The sequence below is a fragment of the Pristiophorus japonicus genome, chromosome 6, assembly GCF_044704955.1.
Source record: "Pristiophorus japonicus isolate sPriJap1 chromosome 6, sPriJap1.hap1, whole genome shotgun sequence".
NCBI classification, from domain to species: domain Eukaryota; kingdom Metazoa; phylum Chordata; class Chondrichthyes; family Pristiophoridae; genus Pristiophorus; species Pristiophorus japonicus.
In genome coordinates, this window is record NC_091982.1 from 218,151,722 (window position 1) to 218,171,924 (window position 20,203).

At 46.0% G+C, this 20,203-nt stretch overlaps 1 long non-coding RNA gene across 2 annotated transcripts; it reads left to right on the forward strand.

The window, feature by feature from the left end:
* The first annotated feature begins 17,384 nt into the window (after positions 1-17,384).
* LOC139265383 (uncharacterized) lies at positions 17,385-19,640 on the forward strand. 2 transcript variants are annotated; one of them, XR_011593548.1, is made up of 2 exons: positions 17,385-17,466; positions 18,787-19,640. It is a non-coding gene; the product is annotated as an uncharacterized lncRNA (long non-coding RNA). The 2 variants fall into 2 exon arrangements; XR_011593549.1 differs by lacking the exon at positions 17,385-17,466 and adding an exon at positions 17,482-17,603.
* Positions 19,641-20,203: the final 563 nt, after the last annotated feature.

Consider the following 20,203-nt stretch of genomic DNA (forward strand, 5'->3'; position numbering starts at 1 on the left):
CATCTGCTAGAGCTCTTGAAATAGCACTTGGGATGGAGATTGCTGCCAGACTTGCTAGCGAGTTACATGCTATAGGTTTCAACAGCTCCAGTGAACAATGTCACTGAACCATGGTGGAGCTCTGGTAAAAAATTAGCATCCAGACCAATGTTTTTGTTAGAAGGTTAAATTTCATAACTGCATGGAATCGGGCCATTTAACCAAGTGTTGCCGGAAGCCAGTAGGTGATACTAGATTGGAGGCAGGAAGAGGAAAAGAAGGTCCCAATCATGTCATATCACCGTAAGGAAGCAACAGAAGGAAAGATAAAATCCCGTGTTCATTATATTGATTCCAACAAAGAACCTGAGGAAGAAACTGTACCACAGGGTAAGACGGATGAAGAAGTGATGTGTTTTTCCTGTATATTCCATAACCGGAAAGGGGCAACACAAAATGGTGGCTCCCATCTTGATAGAAGATATTAAATGTGAATTGGAATTGAATACAGTGTCTGCAGTAACTATTATGTCATCCAAAGTATTTGAGGAAAAGATTCGGAAAATTGCCCTCTTTGCTGCAAAATTTAACGAACACCCAGTCTTTGGGAAAATAAAGGTCTAAGAAAAGTAGGAAATCAGAGAAAACAATTGTCTGTAATTGTAGTTAAGGGCAAAGGTCCCTCATTGATGAACCGAGATTAGTTTTGTAGCCAAACATTAAACATTAAATGGTAATTAAGATTACCATTCAAAGACCTGTGAACGTACTCATAAAAGAGTTCAAGTCCTTATTAAGTCCAACACTTGGCATAGCAAAGGGTATCCAGTTACACCTTAATGTGAAGAAGGGGGGGCAAAGCAATTTTTGATGCCCAGAATGATACCTTATGTTCTAAAGAAAAGGATATCAGCAGAATTAGACCGTAAGGAACGTTAGGGCATAATTGAGAAAATCGCCCACAGTAACTGGGCAAGCCCAAACGTGCCTGTGGTAAAATCTGAACAGAATTATTTGGAGACCGTTTATGAAAGTGAAAGTACCGAGACCAGCACCAAAGAAAGCCCTGATCACAGTGCATCACATGGCTTCAAAACAGATGGCAAGAAGCGATATGACTAGGAATTTCTTATTGGCTTCCAGTTCATACCAGCCAGCATCCAGAAACCAGATGGTTTGCCAGCAATCAGCAATATTGTTCCTGACAAGATTAACCAGACCAAACCAATGACAGGATCTTTGGATCCCTCACAAATGTTGTTCAGAGGCCCAGATTTCACACCAACCCTACACAGATTTTGGAAGGCAGTCATAATGTGAAAGAGAAGGAGTTCCTGATTATCCTGAAATATGAAAAACACAGGAAATATTCTGATGAGTGACAAGCTTCCTGAACAAACTCATCCCACAGATATTTTGATAGTTAATGAAACAGTTTCAGGAGCTGTCAGTTAAGAGAAAAAAGGGGTATTATTACTCTGCAGATAGCTTCAGATGTTCTGCCTATTCCCATGTGTAACGAACCACCTCCCAGGACCTCCTGACTCTGGTGTGATCTCTCCAGGACAGTCGCCGAAGAAAGTTGTGAACCCTGACAGTGTTGAAACTAAACCTGAACCTACTGCTCCTGTTATTAGTCCAAGCTCACCCATGGTCAGTCCTACATGCTCAGAGGTCATGGAAACCTCCAAAACATTTGGACTTGTAGATAGCAATGAATGTAATGGTTTTCATTATGGTTCTAGTTTTGGCATAACCTATCATTCCTACAAACCAGCAGGAGAGTGCAATGGTTATTTTTTCACTTTACTGAAAGATTTAGTTGATGAATTTCTTTACTTCATGTATTTTAGCAGTCAACCAGGCTAATTCTTGGAGATGATTATTTTCACCTTGTAATTCTGAGGGGGCAAGTGATATGTTCACTACTTGCATATTATTAGCTGAACGCTAGATGGCCCCCTTATGGGAGTAATCACATTGCAGCAATTTCATTCTGAGGTCGCTCCTGTATTGTTTTTTGCTATTCTTTGACAGAATATTCCATAGCGCCTGGAAATAAAAAGGCATCTAGTTATTGCCATACCAATTTGAGCATTTATTCAGACATAACATAAATCACTCCTTGTTTGGACTTTTAAGTCAATATGACCAACATTGATCCCAGTTCAACAATCTAAAACCTCAACTCAAACCACTGCCTTACAGTGTATTTTGTTTAATTGTCAATTTGACTGGTTTATTGACTTCAGATTTCTTGTTGACCAGTTCATTCTCTACGCTTTCAAAAATCTGAATTCAAATCTGAGCCCAGACAGAATGAACTAGTCAAATTCCAGTGGGTTTGAATTTTCAATTGAGTACTGAACTCAGCCTGTCCACACTTGTATTGAATTAATAATGAAAATGAAGGTAAACTGTTTCTCCTTATACTACCTCTCCCAGATACCTCTGCAGATTCTGTGACTCGACTCCTCTTTGGCCAAACTAGAAAGAGACAGAGTCAGAGCACTCATTTATTATCCTCCTGAACACTTTAATATGCATATTGTTACAGTATATAATGGGCACGATGTTGCCATAGTACTGAAATTATCCAGTTTCATATTTCAAACAAATCTTTCAGCAAACGTGAAGATGAATTATATTTTCAGGGTTAATCTAATCTTGGTTTATTAAGAAAAGAAAGAACTTGTATTTACATATGAGTCTTATCATGCCTCAAAGCATTTCACATAAAATGGATTACTTTGAACTGTGGTCACTGTCGCTGTGTAAGCAAACGCAGCAGCCATTTTGGCACCAGCACCGTGCACAAACAGAAATGAGATGAATTACCAAGCAACCCATAGCATTGGTTAACGGAACAATGCTTGCTGGGACACCAGAACTCACTGTTCTCCCTAGAATAGTGGCATGGGATCTTTAACATCTATCTGAATCACTGGAACAGGCAGGCAGGGCCTCAATCTAATATCGCATCTGGGGTAAAATGCCTGTAACGATGAAGCTCCCTCGGTATTGCTAAATTCCTGTATAGGAGCTTGAACCAACAACCTTTTGAATGAGAGGTAAAAGTATCACTAACTGAGCCAAAATGACATTCTATGATTAATCTTATGATCGATTCTAATAGAAGCTTTGTAAAGAAACTGGATACTGTATAAATACAGAGATTCATTTTCTATTTCATATATGATTTCTGTTGATGACTATTAAAGGTAAATTGTCCGAGTAATAACTCACAAAGATGCATTGTCTATGTTACAACATTTTATCATTGAAAAGATACAATTTTAGGAGAATTCATAAATTGGGTAACAGTAATAAGTAGGGCTAAAGATTTTCATTCTTCTACCCAGATTGTCACCTATCTTGCTTGCTCCATTTGTTGATAGTGGAGAAAATAAACTAGGGTTTATCTTTACTCTCCAGGATGACCCTGGAGTAATGGGTAGAGCAGAGTGTGGCCCAATAATACTTGATGTGGTCCAGTCAGATCTGGTTATGGACAGTTAAGCCAGTTTTGTACCATATATTCCCAATGTGCACCCTTCAGACTTGAGAGAATGAAGATGGGGGCTGTACCAGGGGACAACCAGAATAACAGAGTAAAGGTAAGGACGTCAAAGGTGCAGGTGAGGGAGTGATTGAGCATGATCCATCATGGAAAATCTTTTTCAATAGAGTTAGATTGAGGACATTTTCTGCTGGAGTTAGCCCAATTTCTCATGGTGACTGCAATGGTAGGGGTGGAACTTATTAGGGGAGACATTCTGTTGACTTCCTGCAGTCTGCCATCATTTCCAGTAATTTCCAGCAGAGGTAATGAGGGACATTGAATACGACCCCTCCGATAAATGCTTATGCATTCAACGGCCAAGTTAATGACAGGGAAAAGTCATCCGTCAATAACGTCATGGCAACGCTGAGCTCCAGGAATGCTGGTGTATTGCTGGTGTAATGATTTGCTATGCTGGGTGGAAGGGGATTTAAAATTTGCTGAGGTCAACGGCGGAACTAATAGTTTGGCACAGAGCTTACCTTGCTGACTTTACAGCAGTCTTTTGCTGGAGCAGAAAATCCTAGCGAGCAAATACACACTGACAATGCTTTTCGATAGTTTTATAGGATAGTTATCATATTTATACTTCAGGCACTTGGCATGTAGAATTCAGTCTGATGACAACTAAATCAGTGCTATTGATTGCACTGTATATTTTGTACACTAGTCATCTTTGGTCATGTAAAACAGCCTATGTGATAACTGCTGCTGTTCATTTCTCTGAAACCACCCCAGAACTTCAATGACAAAGCACTATGTGAACTCATTACCTGGTTTTATTTACATCCATAAATTTCTAGCTTGCAAGACAGAAAATCTTAAAAACAGTTAAGATAAATTAAGTGTGGATGTGATTATTTATTGTTGGGATCAGGGGCATTGAATGCAACAGGCCCCCTGTGACAAGAGAGAATTCCACCAGCAAAGTTCCTTCATCTCCACATGAGGCAAATGGCAAAATAAAACATCTAACACCATAGTGTGACACTGTCATAAGATGCTGTAGCAACTGTTGCTTCCTGTCCAATTAGTGAAAAGCCAGGCTTTCGCTGTTAATAAATTACTTTCATTATATAAGTCTGGAGGGAAAGACAAAGGAGAATTGTTGGAATGATTATTTGTCTACAGATGGGGAGGAAATGTTATTAATCCTTTCTCTTTCTGCGGATCCCAGTCAGCTGTGATTTACTTATTCTACCCTTACAGCCTAGGTGTGAAAACTGACAGAATGCTGTGAGCTATTGTGGGTTAGACTGTGTATTGCTGCCTGTTTATTGTTAAGTGTTTAGAATCCTACTTGCACAAAGTGCTTGTTTTTCTTGAACATGAGCAGCAAATAATGTTCGAATCTTCAATCTGAAGAGCACAATAGGAATTCAGACTTATCACTGAGTTACTGAGTCACTGTAAAACTCTTCAATTAACCCTTTAAGTGCCGAATTTTGCTGAACTTCAAAACACGTAAGTAGCTTCCATCACAAGCTATCTACAAATTGTTGTCCTGAGAATACTGATCGTTGAAAACTATAAACTAGACTAAAGAGCAACGTGTTGAGTTAGATTCTAATGTTAGGTTCCAATCACCGACTTGGGTTATGGTGACGTCCAATCCAGTTGCCCTCTTCTCAGCCATCGCCACCCCCAGACCGACTCGTGCTGTACCCTGGAGTGGTATGCTTCACGCTGCTCCAGGGTTGCCACGCTGCTCCTTTAATAGCAGTGTTTTTTTGTTACTATACACTAATGGAAATGCCCGGCACTGGTCCGGATGCTGGGCTGCTGGTCCGGTCTATCGTAATCTTACTGGCCTAGTGGCAGGTACCAAAGGGCCTGCAGATGCACAGTGGCCCTCCCCTTTAATGGAAAGGGAGGGGTGTTGTAGCGGGACAGCACTACGTGGAACATCCACGTAGCGCTGGCTGGCTCCACGCGCAGGGCCGTATTAACCCATAGGCTAATAAGGCTGTAGCTTTAGGCCCCTATATTTTGTGTATATTGGTATATATCGTGCCCGAAAGAAAGTCAGCGGCAGAATTAATTCTTAAGTGGAAAAAACGTTTTTGGAAGGGCTATCGTATTGGAAGAATGTCATGAGATGTGTAATTGAAACCAATGTTTTCCTGGCTGAGCGGGGTCTGCCATTCTGTAGCTCAGATGAGACTATTGGATCAAAACACAATGGCAACTATCTTGGCATTCTGGAACTGATTGCTAAATTCGACCCCTTTCTTGGCTCAGCACATCAATGAGCACGGAAATTGTGGAAAAGGCCGTATACCATGTTATGTATGTAAACCTGTAATTACCATATCTAACCACCAGAGGGCTTATCCCCTGGAGTCCCAAGGGATCCCACAATCCCTTGGGAGCACCTGTATAAAGAGATCTGTAATAAAGGAATACGGTTACACATATTTTGAGCTTGCAGTATCTAGTCTGACTCTTCATTCAAGACATAACAACTGGCGACGAGATACAGATGACGAACCCCAACACAACAATGCAGAGAACTGTGGGCATCCTGGAGAAATTTTCAGAGGGAGATAATTGAGAAACCTTCGTGGAGCAACTTGACCAATATTTTATGGCCAATGAGCTGGAAGGAGAAGGGAACACTGCCAAACGAAGGGCAATCCTCCTCACCATTTGCGGAGCACCAACGTATGGTCTCATGAAAAACCTGCTCGCTCCAGCAAAATCCACAGACAAGTCGTACGATGAGTTGTGCACACTGGTCCGGGAGCATCTAAACCCGAAGGAAAACGTTCTGATGGCGAGGTATCGGTTCTACATGGATAAGAAGTCTGAAGACCAGGAAGTGGCGAGCTACGTCGCTGAGCTAGGGTGCCTTGCAGGACATTGCAAATTTGAAGGACACTTGGTGCATATGCTCAGGGATTCTTTGTACTTGGCATTGGCCATGAAGTAACACTTCACAAACTTTTGACTGTAGAGACCCCAACCTTGAGTAAAGCCTTAGTGACAGCCCAGGCGTTTATCTCCACTAGTGACACTACCAAACAAATTTCCCAGCACACTAGTGCTGCTGCAAGTACTGTGAACAAAGTAACGTTGTTTTCAAATCAAAATGCACATGGCAGGACTTACACGCCTGTAGCTGCACGTCCAAAGATGACCCAGAGTCCGCCATCAAGGGTGGTGAATACAAGTCAATTAACACCTTGTTGGCGCTGCGGTGGTAATCATCAATTCCATTCATGCCGCTTCAAAGGATGTATTTGCAAGGGCTGTGGAACAATGGGACACCTCCAACATATGTGCAGGCAAGCTGCAAACCCAGCTAATCCTGCAAACCACCATATTGCAGAGGAGAACAGATCCACAGTGGATCATGATGAACCAGAGCCTCAGATCGAGGAGGCAGAGATATATGGGGTGCACACATTTACCAAAGTGTTCCCCAATAATGCTGAAAGTTGAATTAAATGGACTCCTGGTGTCCATGGAGCTGGAAACGGGTGCAAGCCAGTCCATAATGAGCAAAAAGGTTTTCGATAAGTTGTGGTGCAACAAGGCTTCAAGGCCAGTCCTGACTCCTATTCGTACCAAACTTAGAACGTACATAAAGGAACTAATTCCCGTAATTGGCAGTGCTACCGTAAAGGTCTCCTACGATGGAGCGATGCATGATTTACCACTCTGGGTGGTACCGGGCGAGGGCCCTATGTTGTTCGGCAGGAGCTGGCTGGGAAAGATATGCTGGAACTGGGACGACGTCCGAGTGCTTTCGTCTGTTGGTGACACCTCATGTGCCCTGGTCACAAGCAAGTTCCCTACGCTGTTCGAACCAGGCATTGGGAAGTTCCAAGGAGCAAAAGTGTAGATCCATTTGATTCCAGGGGTGCGACCCATCCATCACAAGGTGAGAGCAGTGTCTTACATGATGAGAGAGAGGGTGGAGATCGACTGGACAGGCTGCAACGAGAGGGCATAATTTCTCCGATTGAAATCAATGAGTGGGCCAGTCCGATTGTTCCAGTCCTCAAGGGAGACAGCACCGTCAGAATCTGTGGTGATTACAAAGTAACTATCAATCGTTTCTCACTGCAGGACCAATACCCACTACCAAAGGCAGACGACCTATTTGCGACGCTGGCAGGAGGGAAAACATTCACGAAGCTGGACTTGACCTCGGCCTACATGATGCAGGAGCTGGAGGAGTCTTCGAAAGGCCTCACCTGTATCAACACGCACAAAGATCTCTTCACTTACAACAGATGCCCGTTTAGGATTCGATCGGCTGCGACGATATTGCAGAGGAACATGGAAAGCTTGCTGAAGTTGGTCCCACGCACCTCGGTCTTCCAGGATGACATCTTGATTACAGGTCGGGGCACCATCAAGCACCTGCAGAACCTGGAGGAGGTTCTTAGTTGGCTTAATCATGTGGGGCTCAGGCTAAAATGCTCAAAGTGCGGTTTCCTGGTGCCTGAAGTGAAGTTCCTGGGGAGTAGAATCGTGGTGGATGGCATCAGGTCCACCAATTCGAAGATGGGAGGCAATCAAAAACACACCAAGACCACAGAACGTGACGGAGCTGCGGTCGTTTCTAGGACTCCTGAATTACTTTGATAACTTCTTACCGGGCCTTAGCAGATTGTTAGAACCCCTGCACTCTTTACTGCATAAAGGAGATGAATGGGTATGGGTAAAAGCCAAGAAAATGCCTTCGAGAAAGCTAGGAAGCTGTTATGTTCAAACAAATTGCTTGTGTTGTATGATCCATGTAAACATTTTTTACTAGCATGTGATGCGTCGTCATACAGAGTTGGGTGTGTATTGCAACAAGCAAATGAATTTTGGCAATTGCAACCAGTTGCTTATGCATCCAGAAGTCTGTCTAAGGATGAGAGGGCCTACAGTATGATCGAAAAAAAAGCGTTAGCTTGTGTTTAAGGGGTAAAGAAAATGCATCAATATCCGTTCAGGCTCAAATTTGAATTGGAAACCGACCATAAGCCGCTTATATCCCTCTTTTCTGAAAATAAGGGGATGAATACGAATGCATTGGCCCGCATCCAGAGATGGGCGCTCACGTTGTCCGCATAAAATTACGCTATCCGCCACAGGCCAGGCACAGAAAACTGTGCCGATGCTCTCAGTAGGCTACCATTGCCCGCCACCGGGGTGGAGATGGCACGGCCTGCAGATCTAGTTATGGTAATGGAAGCATTCGAGAGTGAGCAATCACCTGTTACTGCCCAACAGATTAGAAACTGGACGAGCCAGGACCTCTTACTGTCCATAGTAAAAAAACTGTGTGCTCCACGGGAGTTGGTCTAGTGTCCCATTAGAGATGCAGGAAGAAATAAAGCCGTACCAGCGGCGCAAAGATGAAATGTCTATACAGGCAGACTGCCTCCTATAGGGTTATCAGGTAGTTGTGTCATTAGTGATCTCCACAGTACCCACCCAGGCATTGCAATGATGAAAACGATAGCCAGATCCCACGTGTGGTGGCCCGGTATCGATGCAGCCTTCGAGTCCTGTTTGCACAAATGTAATACATGTTCCCAGTTAAACAATGCACCCAGGGAGGCGCCACTAAGTTTATGCTCTTGGCTCTCCAAAACGTGATCTAGAGTTCATGTCGACTATGCAGGTCCATTCTTGGGAAAAATGTTTTTAGTGTTATGTATAGAGAAAGAGTCAGACTGAACACTGTGAGCTCAAAGCAAAGTGTGACCTTAGTCTTTTATTACAGGTCTCCAGAGTGCCTCTCCAACCTGTGAGGCCTCCTTAAATACCTGCGCTCCCAAGGGATTATGGGATCCCTTGGGACTTCAGCGGATGAGCCCTCTGAAGGCTGTACAGAGTAAATACAAATTTACACATATAACAACACTCTCCCCTAACCCCCACAAGTCAATAGTGTAACCATTTACAATGTGAGTTGATCTGGGGCCCTTCTTGCCCTGGTTGATCGTCTTGGTGTGAAAGCTAGTATTGTACAATCATTTGTTGGGCCCTCGCTGTGCTGCTGTGCAGCTGGTCTTGCTGGGCTGCCTGGTGTGTTGGACCCTGCTGGGCTGCTGTGGATGATGGGTTCTGCTTCGTGATCAACCTTGGTGCCGGTTTCCACTGGTGTGTGTGTTGGGAGATCAAAAAAGGTAGGGTCCAAGATGGGTTGCTCAGGATAGTCCATGAATCTGAGTTGGATTTGGTCCAAGTGTTTCCGGTGAATGAATCCATTTGAAAGTTTGACCCGAAACACCCTGCTCCCCTCTTTGGCCATCACAGTGCCGGGAAGCCACTTGGGATCTTGTCCATAATTCAATACAAATACAGAATAATTGATTTCAATCTCGCATGAAAAATTGCGTTATCATGGTATGCACTTTGTTGAAGGTGCCTGCTCTCTACCTGTTCATGTAGATTAAGGTGAACTAACGAGAGCCTTGTCTTAAGTGCTCTTTTCATGAGCAGTTCAGCAGGTGGGATCTCAGTGAGGTCGAGTGGGGTCTCGTGCGGTAGCTAAGCAGGACTCGAGATATCAGTTATCTTCTTCAAGTCTTGCTTGATGGTTTGCACTGCTCTCTCTGCCTGACCATTGGACGCTAGTTTGAATGGGGCAGATGTGACATGTTTGATCCCGTTATGGGTCATGAATTCTTTGAACTCAGCACTGGTAAAACATGGCTCGTCGCTCACCAGGACATCAGGTAAGCCGTGAGTGGCAAACATGGCCCGCAGGCTTTCAGTAGTGGCAGCGGATGTGCTAGCCAACATTATCTCACATTCAATCCACTTGGAGTATGCGTCTACAACCACAAGGAACATTTTACCCAAGAACGAGCCTGCATAGTCGACGCATACGCTAGACCACGGTTTGGATGGCCAAGACCATAAACTTAGCGGCGCCTCCCTGGGTACATTGCTTAACTGCGAGCATGTTACATCTGTGAACGCAGGATTCTAAATCCACATTGATACTGGGCCACCACACATGGGATCTGGCTATCATTATGATGCCTGGGTGGGTACTGTGGAGGTCAGTGGAGGTCGTTGATGACGGTGTCGCTGCCTTTCTTGGGGACCACTACTCGATTGCCCCACAGAAGGCAGTCTGCTTGTATAGACATTTCATCTTTGCGCCGCTGGAATGGCTTTATCTCTTCCTGCATTTCCACTGGGACACTGGACCAGCTCCCATGTTTTGATATGCCGGTCAGTGACGGGTGATTGCTCACTCTCAAATGCTTCCATAACCACGGCTAGATCTGCGGGCTGCGCTATTTCCACCCCCGTGGTGGGCAATCGCAGCCTACTGAGAGCATCGGCGCAGTTTTCTGTGCCTGGCCTTTGGCAGATGGCGTAGTTGTATGCGGACAATGTGAGCACCCATCTCTGGATGCGGGCTGATGCGTTGGTATTTATCCCCTTACTCTGGGAAAACAGGGATATAAGTGGCTTATGGTCAATTTCCAATTCGAATTTTAGCCCAAACAGGTATTGATGAATTTTCTTTACCCCATAGACACACGCCATCGCTTCTTCCTCAAACATGCTGTAGGCTCTCTCAGCCTTAGACAGACTCCTGGATGCATAAGCAACCGTTTGCAATTTCCCGAAATCATTAGCTTGTTGCAATACACACCTGACGCCATATGACAACGCATCACATGCTAGTACCAAATGCTTACATGGATCATACAACACAAGCAATTTGTTTGAGCATAACAATTTTCTCTTTTTTACAAAGGCATTTTCTTGGCTTTTGCCCCAAACCCATTCATCCCCTTTTCGCAGTAAGACATGTAGTGGTTCTAACAGTGTGCTGAGACCCGGTAGGAAGATACCAAAGTAGTTCAGGAGTCCCAGAAACGACCGCAGCTCCATCACATTCTGTGGCCTCGGTGTGTTCTTGATTGCCTCCGTCTTCGCATTGGTGGGCCTAAGGCTATCCGCTGTAATCCTCCTTCCCAAGAACGCCACTTCAGGCACCAGGAAAATGCACTTCGAGCGTTTTAACCTGAGCCGCACATGGTTGAGTCGACTAAGGACTTCCTCCAGGTTCTGCAGATGCTCGACTGTGTTCCGACCTGTGACCAAGATGTCATCCTGGAAGACCATGGTGTGGGGGGCCGACTTCAGTAAGCTTTCCATGTTTCTCTGGAATATCGCCGCCGCTGATTGGAGTCCAAATAGGCATCTGTTATAAACAAAAAGACCTTTGTACGTGTTGATGCAGGTGAGGGCCTTTGATGATTCCTCCAGATCCTATGTCATGTAGGCTGAAGTCAGATCAAGCTTCATGAACATTTTTCCTCCCACCAGTGTTGCAAAGAGCTCATCAGCCTTTGGTAGTGGGTATTGGTCCTGCAGGGAGAAATGATTGATAGTTACTTTGTAATAGCCACAGATTCTGATGGTGCAGTCTCCCTTGAGGACTGGGACAATAGGACTGGCCCACTCGTTGAATTACATCGGTGAAATGACGCCCTCGCTTTGCAGCCGGTCTAGCTCGATCTCTACCCTTTTTCTCATCACGTACCGTACTGCTCTCGCCTTGTGATGGATTGGTTACGCCCTCGGAATTAGGTGGATCTGCACTTTTGCTCCTTGGAATTTCCCGATGCCTGGTCCGAACAGCGAAAGAAGTTTAAGGCCTGGGCACACGACGTATCGTCAGCGGGCGATAGCACTCGGACGTCATCCCAGTTCCAGCATATCTTTCCCAGCCAGCTCCTGCCAAGCAGTGTGGGACCATCACCCAGTACCACCCAGAGTGATAGCTTGTGCACCGCTCCATTGTAGGAGACCTTTACACTGCCGATTACAGGAATCAGTTCTTTTGTATAAGTTCTTAGTTTCGTGCGAACTTGAGGCATTGTTGCACCACAATCTTTCGAAAGTCTTTTTGCCCATGATGGACTGGCTCGTGCCTGTGTCCAGCTCCATTGACACTCGGAGTCCATTTAGTTCAACATTCAGCATTATCGGGGGACAATTTGTGGTGAATGTGTGCACCCCATGTACCTCTGCCTCCTCGGTCTGAGGCTCTGGTTCATCGTGATCCTCCGTGGATCTGTCTTCCTCTGCAACATGGTGATTTGCAGGTTTAATAGGATTAGCAGGTCGCCTGCACACTCGTTGGAGGTGTCCCATTGTTCCACAGCCATTGCAAATGTACCCGTTGAATTGGCATGAATGGAAACGATGATCACCCCCGCAGCGCCAGTAAGGTGTTAATGGCCTTGCATTCATCACCCTTGATGGTGGACTCCAAGACATCTGCGGACGTGCAGCTGCAGGTATGTGTGACCTGCCCTGTACGTTACGAGTTGAAAACAACATCACTTTGTTCACAGTAATTGTAGCAGCACTTATGTGCTGAGAGATTTGCTTCGTATTGTCACTGGTGGCAATGAACGCCTGGGTTATCGCTATGGCCCTACTCAAGGGTGAGGTCTCTACAGTCAAAAGTTTGCGAAGTATGGTTTCGTGGCCAATGCCAAGTACGAAAAAGTCTCTGAGCATATGCTCCAAATGTCCTTCAAATTCGCAATGTCTTGCAAGGCGTCTTAGTTCGGCGACATAATTCACCACTTGCTGGCCTTCAGACCTTTTGTAGGTGTAGAACCGGTACTCGACATCAGAACGCTTTCCTTCAGGTTCAAGTGCTCTCGGACCAGTGGGACAAATCGTTGTACAATTTCTCCATGGGTTTCGCTGGAGTGAGCAGATTCTTCATGCGGCCATACGTTGGTGCCCCACAGGCGGTGAAGAGGATCGCCCTTCGTTTGGCAGTGTTCTCTTCCCCATCTAGCTCGTTGGCCACGAAGTATTGATCGAGTCGCTCCACAAAAATTTCCCATCATCTCCCTCAGAGAATTTCTCCAGGATGCCCACTGTTCTTTGCATCTTTGGGTTCGTTATCTGTATCTCGTTGCCAGTTGTTATGTATGGAGAAAGAATCAGACTGAACACTGTGAGCTCAAAGTAAAGTGTGACCTTCGTCTTTTATTGCAGGTCTCCAGAGTGCCTCTCCAATCTGTGAGGCCTCCTTAAATACCTGTGCTCCCAAGGGATTATGGGATCCCTTGGGACTCCAGGGGATGACCCCTCTGGTAGCTGTACAGAGTAAATACAAGTTTTCATATGTAACAGATTGAATATGTGATAATGTCGGCAAGCACGTCCGCTGCAACCATTGAAAGCCTACGGGCCATGTTTGCCACGCACAGCCTGCCTGATGTCCTTGTAAGTGACAGTGGGCCGTGCTTTACCAGTGCTGAATTCAAGGAATTCGTGACCCACAATGGGGTCAACCATGTCACATCTGCCCCATTTAAGCCAGCATCCAACGGTCAGGCAGAACAAGCAGTTCAAACAATCAAGCAGATCTTGAAAAGGGTAACTGAAGGCTCACTGCAGACTCACTTATCCCGAGTCCTGCTTAATTACTGCACAAGACCCCACTCGCTCACCGCGGTCCCTCCTGTTGAACTGTTCATGAAAAGGGCACTTAAGACAAGGCTCTCGTTAGTCCACCCTGATCTACATGAACAGGTAGAGAGCTAGCGACTTCAAGAGAATACATATCATGATCGCGCAAATGTGTCACGAGAAATTGAAGTAAATGATCCTGTATTTGTGTTGAACTATGGACAAGGTCCCAAGTGGACTGCTGGCACATTTTTGCCAAAGAGGGGAGTAGGGTGTTTGTAGTCAAACTCGCAAATGGACTCACCTGCAGAAATCACTTGGACCAAACCAAACTCAGATTTACGGACTATCCAGAACAACCTACAATAGACTCAACCTTTTTCAACCCTCCAACACACACACAAAGGGCAACCGACCTAGCGGTTGACCACGAAGCAGAACCCATCACCCCCAGCAGTCCAGCAAGGCCAGTTGTGTAGCAGCCCAGGGCAGGCCCAACAAACGATTCACCAACACCAGCATTTGCACTGAGACGATCAAACAGGGAAAGGAAGGCCTCAGATCGACTCACATTGTAAATAGTTACACTATTGACTTTGGGGGCGAGTGTTGTTATGTCTTGTAAACCTGTAATTATCATGTCTAACCACCAGAAGGCTTATCCCTGGGAGTCCCAGGGGATCCCACAATCCCTTGGGAGCACCTGTATATAAGGAGGCCTCACAGGCTGGAGAGGCACTCTGAGATGTATAATAAAGGACTACCATCACACTTACTTTGAGCTTGCACTATCTAGTCTGACTCTTCATTCAAGACATAACACACCATATTTATCAAAGACAATTTCTGATGAATTCATCATAGGCAGTCTCTTGGAATTGAGGAAGACTTGCTTCCACTCTTTAAATGAGTCCTTATGTGGTTGAACAGTCGAATACGAGAACCACAGACTCTGTCACAGGTGGGACAGATAGTCGTTGAGGGAAAGAGTGGGTGAGCAGGTTGCCGCATGCTCTTTCCGCTGCCTGTGCTTGATTTCTGTATGCTCTCGGCGATGAGACTGCTGACAAAGAAGACCCTATCAGCAATTGTTGATGAGATCAAGGATTCAGGGTGCTTTTCAGTGTCTGTAGACTCAACACCAGATGTGTCACACACAGATCAGCTCTCAGTCATCTTGCGTTATGTGCTACCCAGCAGACCAGTGGAACATTTCATGACCTTCATAAGCATCACTAGCCACACAAGGGAGAAACTTGCCTCATACCTATTTGACTTTCTCACCGAAATGGTATTGACCAGTCTTTGTCATGGCCAAAGCTACAATAATGCCTCCAATATAAGTGGTAAATATTCAGGGATGCTGGCAAAGATAAAAGAGCACAATGCTTTGGTTGATTACATACCATGCGCAGCACACTCACTAAATCTTGTTGGCCAGTCTGCTGTGGGCTGTTGCGTTGAAGCAGTTTCATATTTTAAATTTGTCCAAGAATTCTATGATTTTTTCACTGCATCAACCAGCCATTGGAAGATTCTTACAGATTCACTAACAAAGGGATGTCTAGTGCCAAAATCACTCTCCGGGATATGGTGAAGTGCCAATGCTGAAGCTAAGAAGGCACCCATTCTGGGATATTGCAACATCCTCGAGTCCCTAGAGAGAATCAAAGATGATGAATCTCAAAAGCCAACAAGAAGAAAAGATGCAAAGATACTGAGTGATGCAATGCATAACTTGGAGACTGGTATTTTGTGTGAAGCCTGGAGTGATATACTTCAACCATTCAACAGATACAGTCTAAGTTTGCAAAGTGCCCAAATTGACCTTTCCACTGTTGTAAACTTACTGAGGAGTCTTGTAACTGTTCTTCAACAAATGCAGGACAGTTTTGATGAGTACAAGGCTCAGGAGGTTGCAAGGCCAGCGAACCAGGAGTATAAATCAGATAAACACCGCAAAAGACAAAAGACATGTGATGACGCAACTTCACACACATTCAGCGACTAGGAAGCCTTCAGAAATTCTTCACAATCATTGACAAACTGAAGAGTGCCGATATTGACAAGACCTTTAGGGCTGAAAATTCCCCAACCTTGCACCTGATTTTTCGGCGATATTTCACCATTTTTGGTGAAAAACAACGAACTGGGAAATGCGGAGAAGTCTTGCGCCGCGCTTTTTAAGTACTGCTGGGGAGCAGATCACCGGCGTGCAAGACTCGAAATATCGCTTTCGCCAAAAATTTGGCTCGCAGCGCACCCATAGATAGGACGAAAAAAAAACGCCCAGGAAAAACCTCTGTTGCAGCCCTTGGAACAGCAGTAGGTATGAAGACTTGCAAAAAAAGGTAAGTTAATGTTATTGGACCCGACATTGATGAAGTCCCACTGCCGCCGTTTCTCGGCGGTATTCGGGCGGCCCTTCATTTTTTACAGCCCGCTGCTGCTGAGATCCTCCAGCGGGAATTTCATGGTGATGTAGCAGGCGGCAGTGGGAATGGGGTTTAGCGGGCATTGGCGGGCGGCGAAGCCTATTAGACTCGTCAAAGGTCAGAGGCTGAGTTCTGCGCATGCGTGATTTTTTTTTCAGTAATCGAATTCTGCGCATGCATCTGTCAAGCTGCCGACCTGTCTCTCCCCCGCTCCGGCCCAAGCTCAGCGAGGGGGCCAAGAAGCGGCCGGCGAGGGGGGTGGAAGGGAGAAAGAGAGAGACTGCGGGAGAGAGAGAGCCTGTGGGGAGCGCGGAGAGAGAGAGAGAGAGTCGGCGGGGGGGGAAGAGAGAGCCTGGGGGGCGCGGTGTGGGGAGAGAGAGCCAGGGGGAAAGAGAGAGAGAGAGCCTGGGGGGTGGGGGAGGGGTGATGTGGGGAGAGAGAGAGAGAGAGAACCTGGGGGGAGGGAAGAGACTGGGAGAGAGGAGAGAGAGAGCCTGGGGGACAGAGAGAGAGCCTGGGGGAACGGGAGGAGGAGAGCGTCTCGGGGGGAGAGAGATAGAAATTGGGAGGGGAGAGAGAGACTGGGGGGTGGGTGAGAAGAGAGAGAGAGAGAAAGAAAGAGAGAGAGCCTGGGGGGGAGAGAGAGAAAGAGAGAGAGCCTGGGGAGGGAGAGAGAGAGAGCCTGGGAGAGAGAGAGAGACTGGGGGAGAGAGAGAGAAATTGGGAGGTGAGAGAGAGACTGGGGGGTGGGTAGGAAGAGAGAGAGAGAGAGAGAGAGAAAGAAAGAGAGAGAGCCTGGGGGGAGAGAGAGAAAGAGAGAGAGCCTGGGGAGGGAGAGAGAGAGAGAGCCTGGGAGAGAGAGAGAGAGAGAGAGAGACTGGGGGAGAGAGAGAGAAAGACTGGGAGGAGAGAGACACAAAGACTGGGAGGAGAGAGACACGAGTGGGGTGGTGGCGGCGGGGGGGGGGGGGGGGGGAGAGGGAACTCAGTGAAGACGGATCACGTTCTTACGTTGAAGTGGATGCAATCCAGAAGTCACGACACTGACAACAATCCGTACACAATTCCCCATCTATGGTGAGGTGGGGGGGTGGAGGGGGGGAGAGGTAAGATCATGCACTTGCATTGGTGTAAGAAGGGACTTTGGCTGGCGAAGGATGCACTTGGACTGGGATATGGAACGTCGGCTGGGGGAGGCATGCCCTTGGACTGGGGTAAGGCACTTTGGCTGGGGGAGGGATGCACCTGAACTGGGATAAGGCACTTCGGCTAGGGGAGGGATGCACTTGGGCTGGGGTAAAGCACTTCGGCTGGGGCAGGGATATACTTACATTGGGCTGAAATTGGTGCTGAAAATGTATAAATCGTTTCCAATTCCCTATAAATCCTACTGTTAAGTTCTCAGCAGCCTTTCATCAAATACTCCCATTTTCAAATGGCGTCCGTACCGTCCGCTTAAAAGCCGCTAAGATCAAGTAAGACCTTACTTTTCAGGACAGTATTTAGGGGGGGCAGTAAATGGATTGGGGCCGTAAAAGGCGAGCGGTGAGCAGCCCCTGGGCAACATGGCGGCCCCAAGCTGCGAGAGACCATCAGCGCCAGGTCGGGGCCATAAAAGGTGAGCGGCGAGCCTGGTGCAGCGTTGCAAGATGCAGCACGAGCTGGTGCAGAAGAGCGACGACAGCGAAGTGGGCGAGTGGATTGGACGTTATCAAGGTCCAGGCCGGTGATTGGAGCGTGGGCAGGTACAGCAGGAACGGCGAGGTTCGGGCGGCAGGAGTGGCGAGTGATCATGGAGCGACGTGATCGGGGCCCAGGAGAGGCATGAGTTCTGGGCCCAGAAGAGCCGAGGGCCCAGGGGCAGCATAGGCCAGCCCACACTGCAATTGTGTGCGCACTAGGTCGGTGCAGCAGAGCAGGTCTCCAGCCGTCTTGGTTAATCCTTGCCACTGGACCAAAACCCAGCTCTGTCAAGCCTGTATGGTGGCTGGTGTGCAACGGCCACCTCACGTTAAAAAAATCCACACACAGGCATCTTCCACCCTTCAGGATATAGTTCAGGACCTGCAATTTTAGGTCCTTCATTGAAACACCTGTGAACTCATCCCTTTTTGGCGTGGAAGCAAGTCATCCTCGATACGAGGGACCGCCTATGATGATGATGAAATGGATCTTTGTGATCGAAGTTGCTTTTTTGGGGCCGTGGACAGTAAGTCAGTAAGTGGGCAGTAATTGATTTTTTTAAATCAAATTCACATTTCTGGCCGGTAATATGATGAATTTCCAGCCGTTTATTTTTTTAAATTATTTTGTAGCAATTCGATAGTAAAGTGTCTTGTGAATGTTTTGTGATTTTTTTTTGCTATTTTCTTTTTGGTGTTTTGCCCCCCTCCTTAGATCCAACTCACAGTGATATTGGCCTCGGAGTAAAGTTGCAGAAAATTTGCGGTTTGCACCACGAACCCTCGCGCAACCCTGATTTTTAACACTGGGCGCATTTTTCCCGAATGTTGGGCCTCGAGACGGGAACAGCGGAAAAAATACTGCTATGAACACAAATGGAATTGTTAGCCCCCATATGGTGTCCTGGCAAATTGTTCACGTAAAATGTCAAGCTCCCAAAGTCAGTGAAGGTATCAGACGCTTATGTCAGAAATTTCCAGATGATCTCCCAATTGATTTTACTGAAGAATTTCTCCAATTTGTTGAATTTTCTACCTTCTCAAATATAGAAAGAAAAGCGGATGAGAGTAGGTCTGTTTGAATGTACCGTGTAATCATTGAATCCAATGCGATGGAATGTTTCCCAAATGTAGAAAATGCATTACAGCTGTAATTGTCATTAGTGGTCACTAATTGTAGTGGAGAATGTTCCTTCTCTCTTCTCAAAAGGATAAAAAAAATGTCTTACGATCCGCCGTGAATCAGGAGCATCTCGCTGCTTTGCCTCTTTTGAGCATTGAGAGTAAAATTGTCAGGTCTTTAAATTTTGATGATATTCCTGACTTTGCCACAGCTAAGGCCAGTAAGAAACCAGTCTTTGTTTGAAGAGATGTATTCAGATCATTTTTTGTTTGATATCGCAATTTAAGCAAGGAAGAAACCAATCTCTGCTTGAACTGTATCCTGTTTTGCTGTTATATTCTAATGTATATAGCTTTGATTTTTGTTGGTTGTTAAATTTGGATAAATATACAATTATATTTGTTTGATTTTATGAATTGTATGTAATAAATTAGTACATAAGTATACATATATGTAGGCCCTTCTCTTCCATTAGCCTTAGGCTCCTCACAGCCTTAATCCAGCACTGTTGGTGCAGCTTTGAGCTCGGTGCAGCTTTGAGCTCAGGGCCACGCTACCACCCCGAAGGAGCCCCTCAAAGGAAGTGATGTGCCGGAGACAGAGGGGCATAAGGCCCAATTCCATGTCGGGGGCAGGACTCCCAGGCCGGGTGCAGGAAGTCCTGGCCCCTGAAGGTTACCATCCCAATCGGAGCGAAGGGCAATTTCTAGCCCATGTTCATAGCTGAAATACTATTGTAATTTTGAATGGATGAAAGAAAACAGTAAAGAATGTAAAGCCCAAGCTCCTTGAGGCTCTTTATCTCACTGATATGATACTGATTTCAATTATATTTTCCTACATTACAACATGACTACACTTCAAAACATGTACTTCATTGGCGCTTTGTGATGTCCTGAGGTTGTGAAAGATGCTATATAAATGTAAGGCCGTAATCTTCCAGGGTGATAGCTGGCATGATTGGAGGTGGAAAAGTTGTTATTATTGGGAGCGGGTCGGGAACCCACTG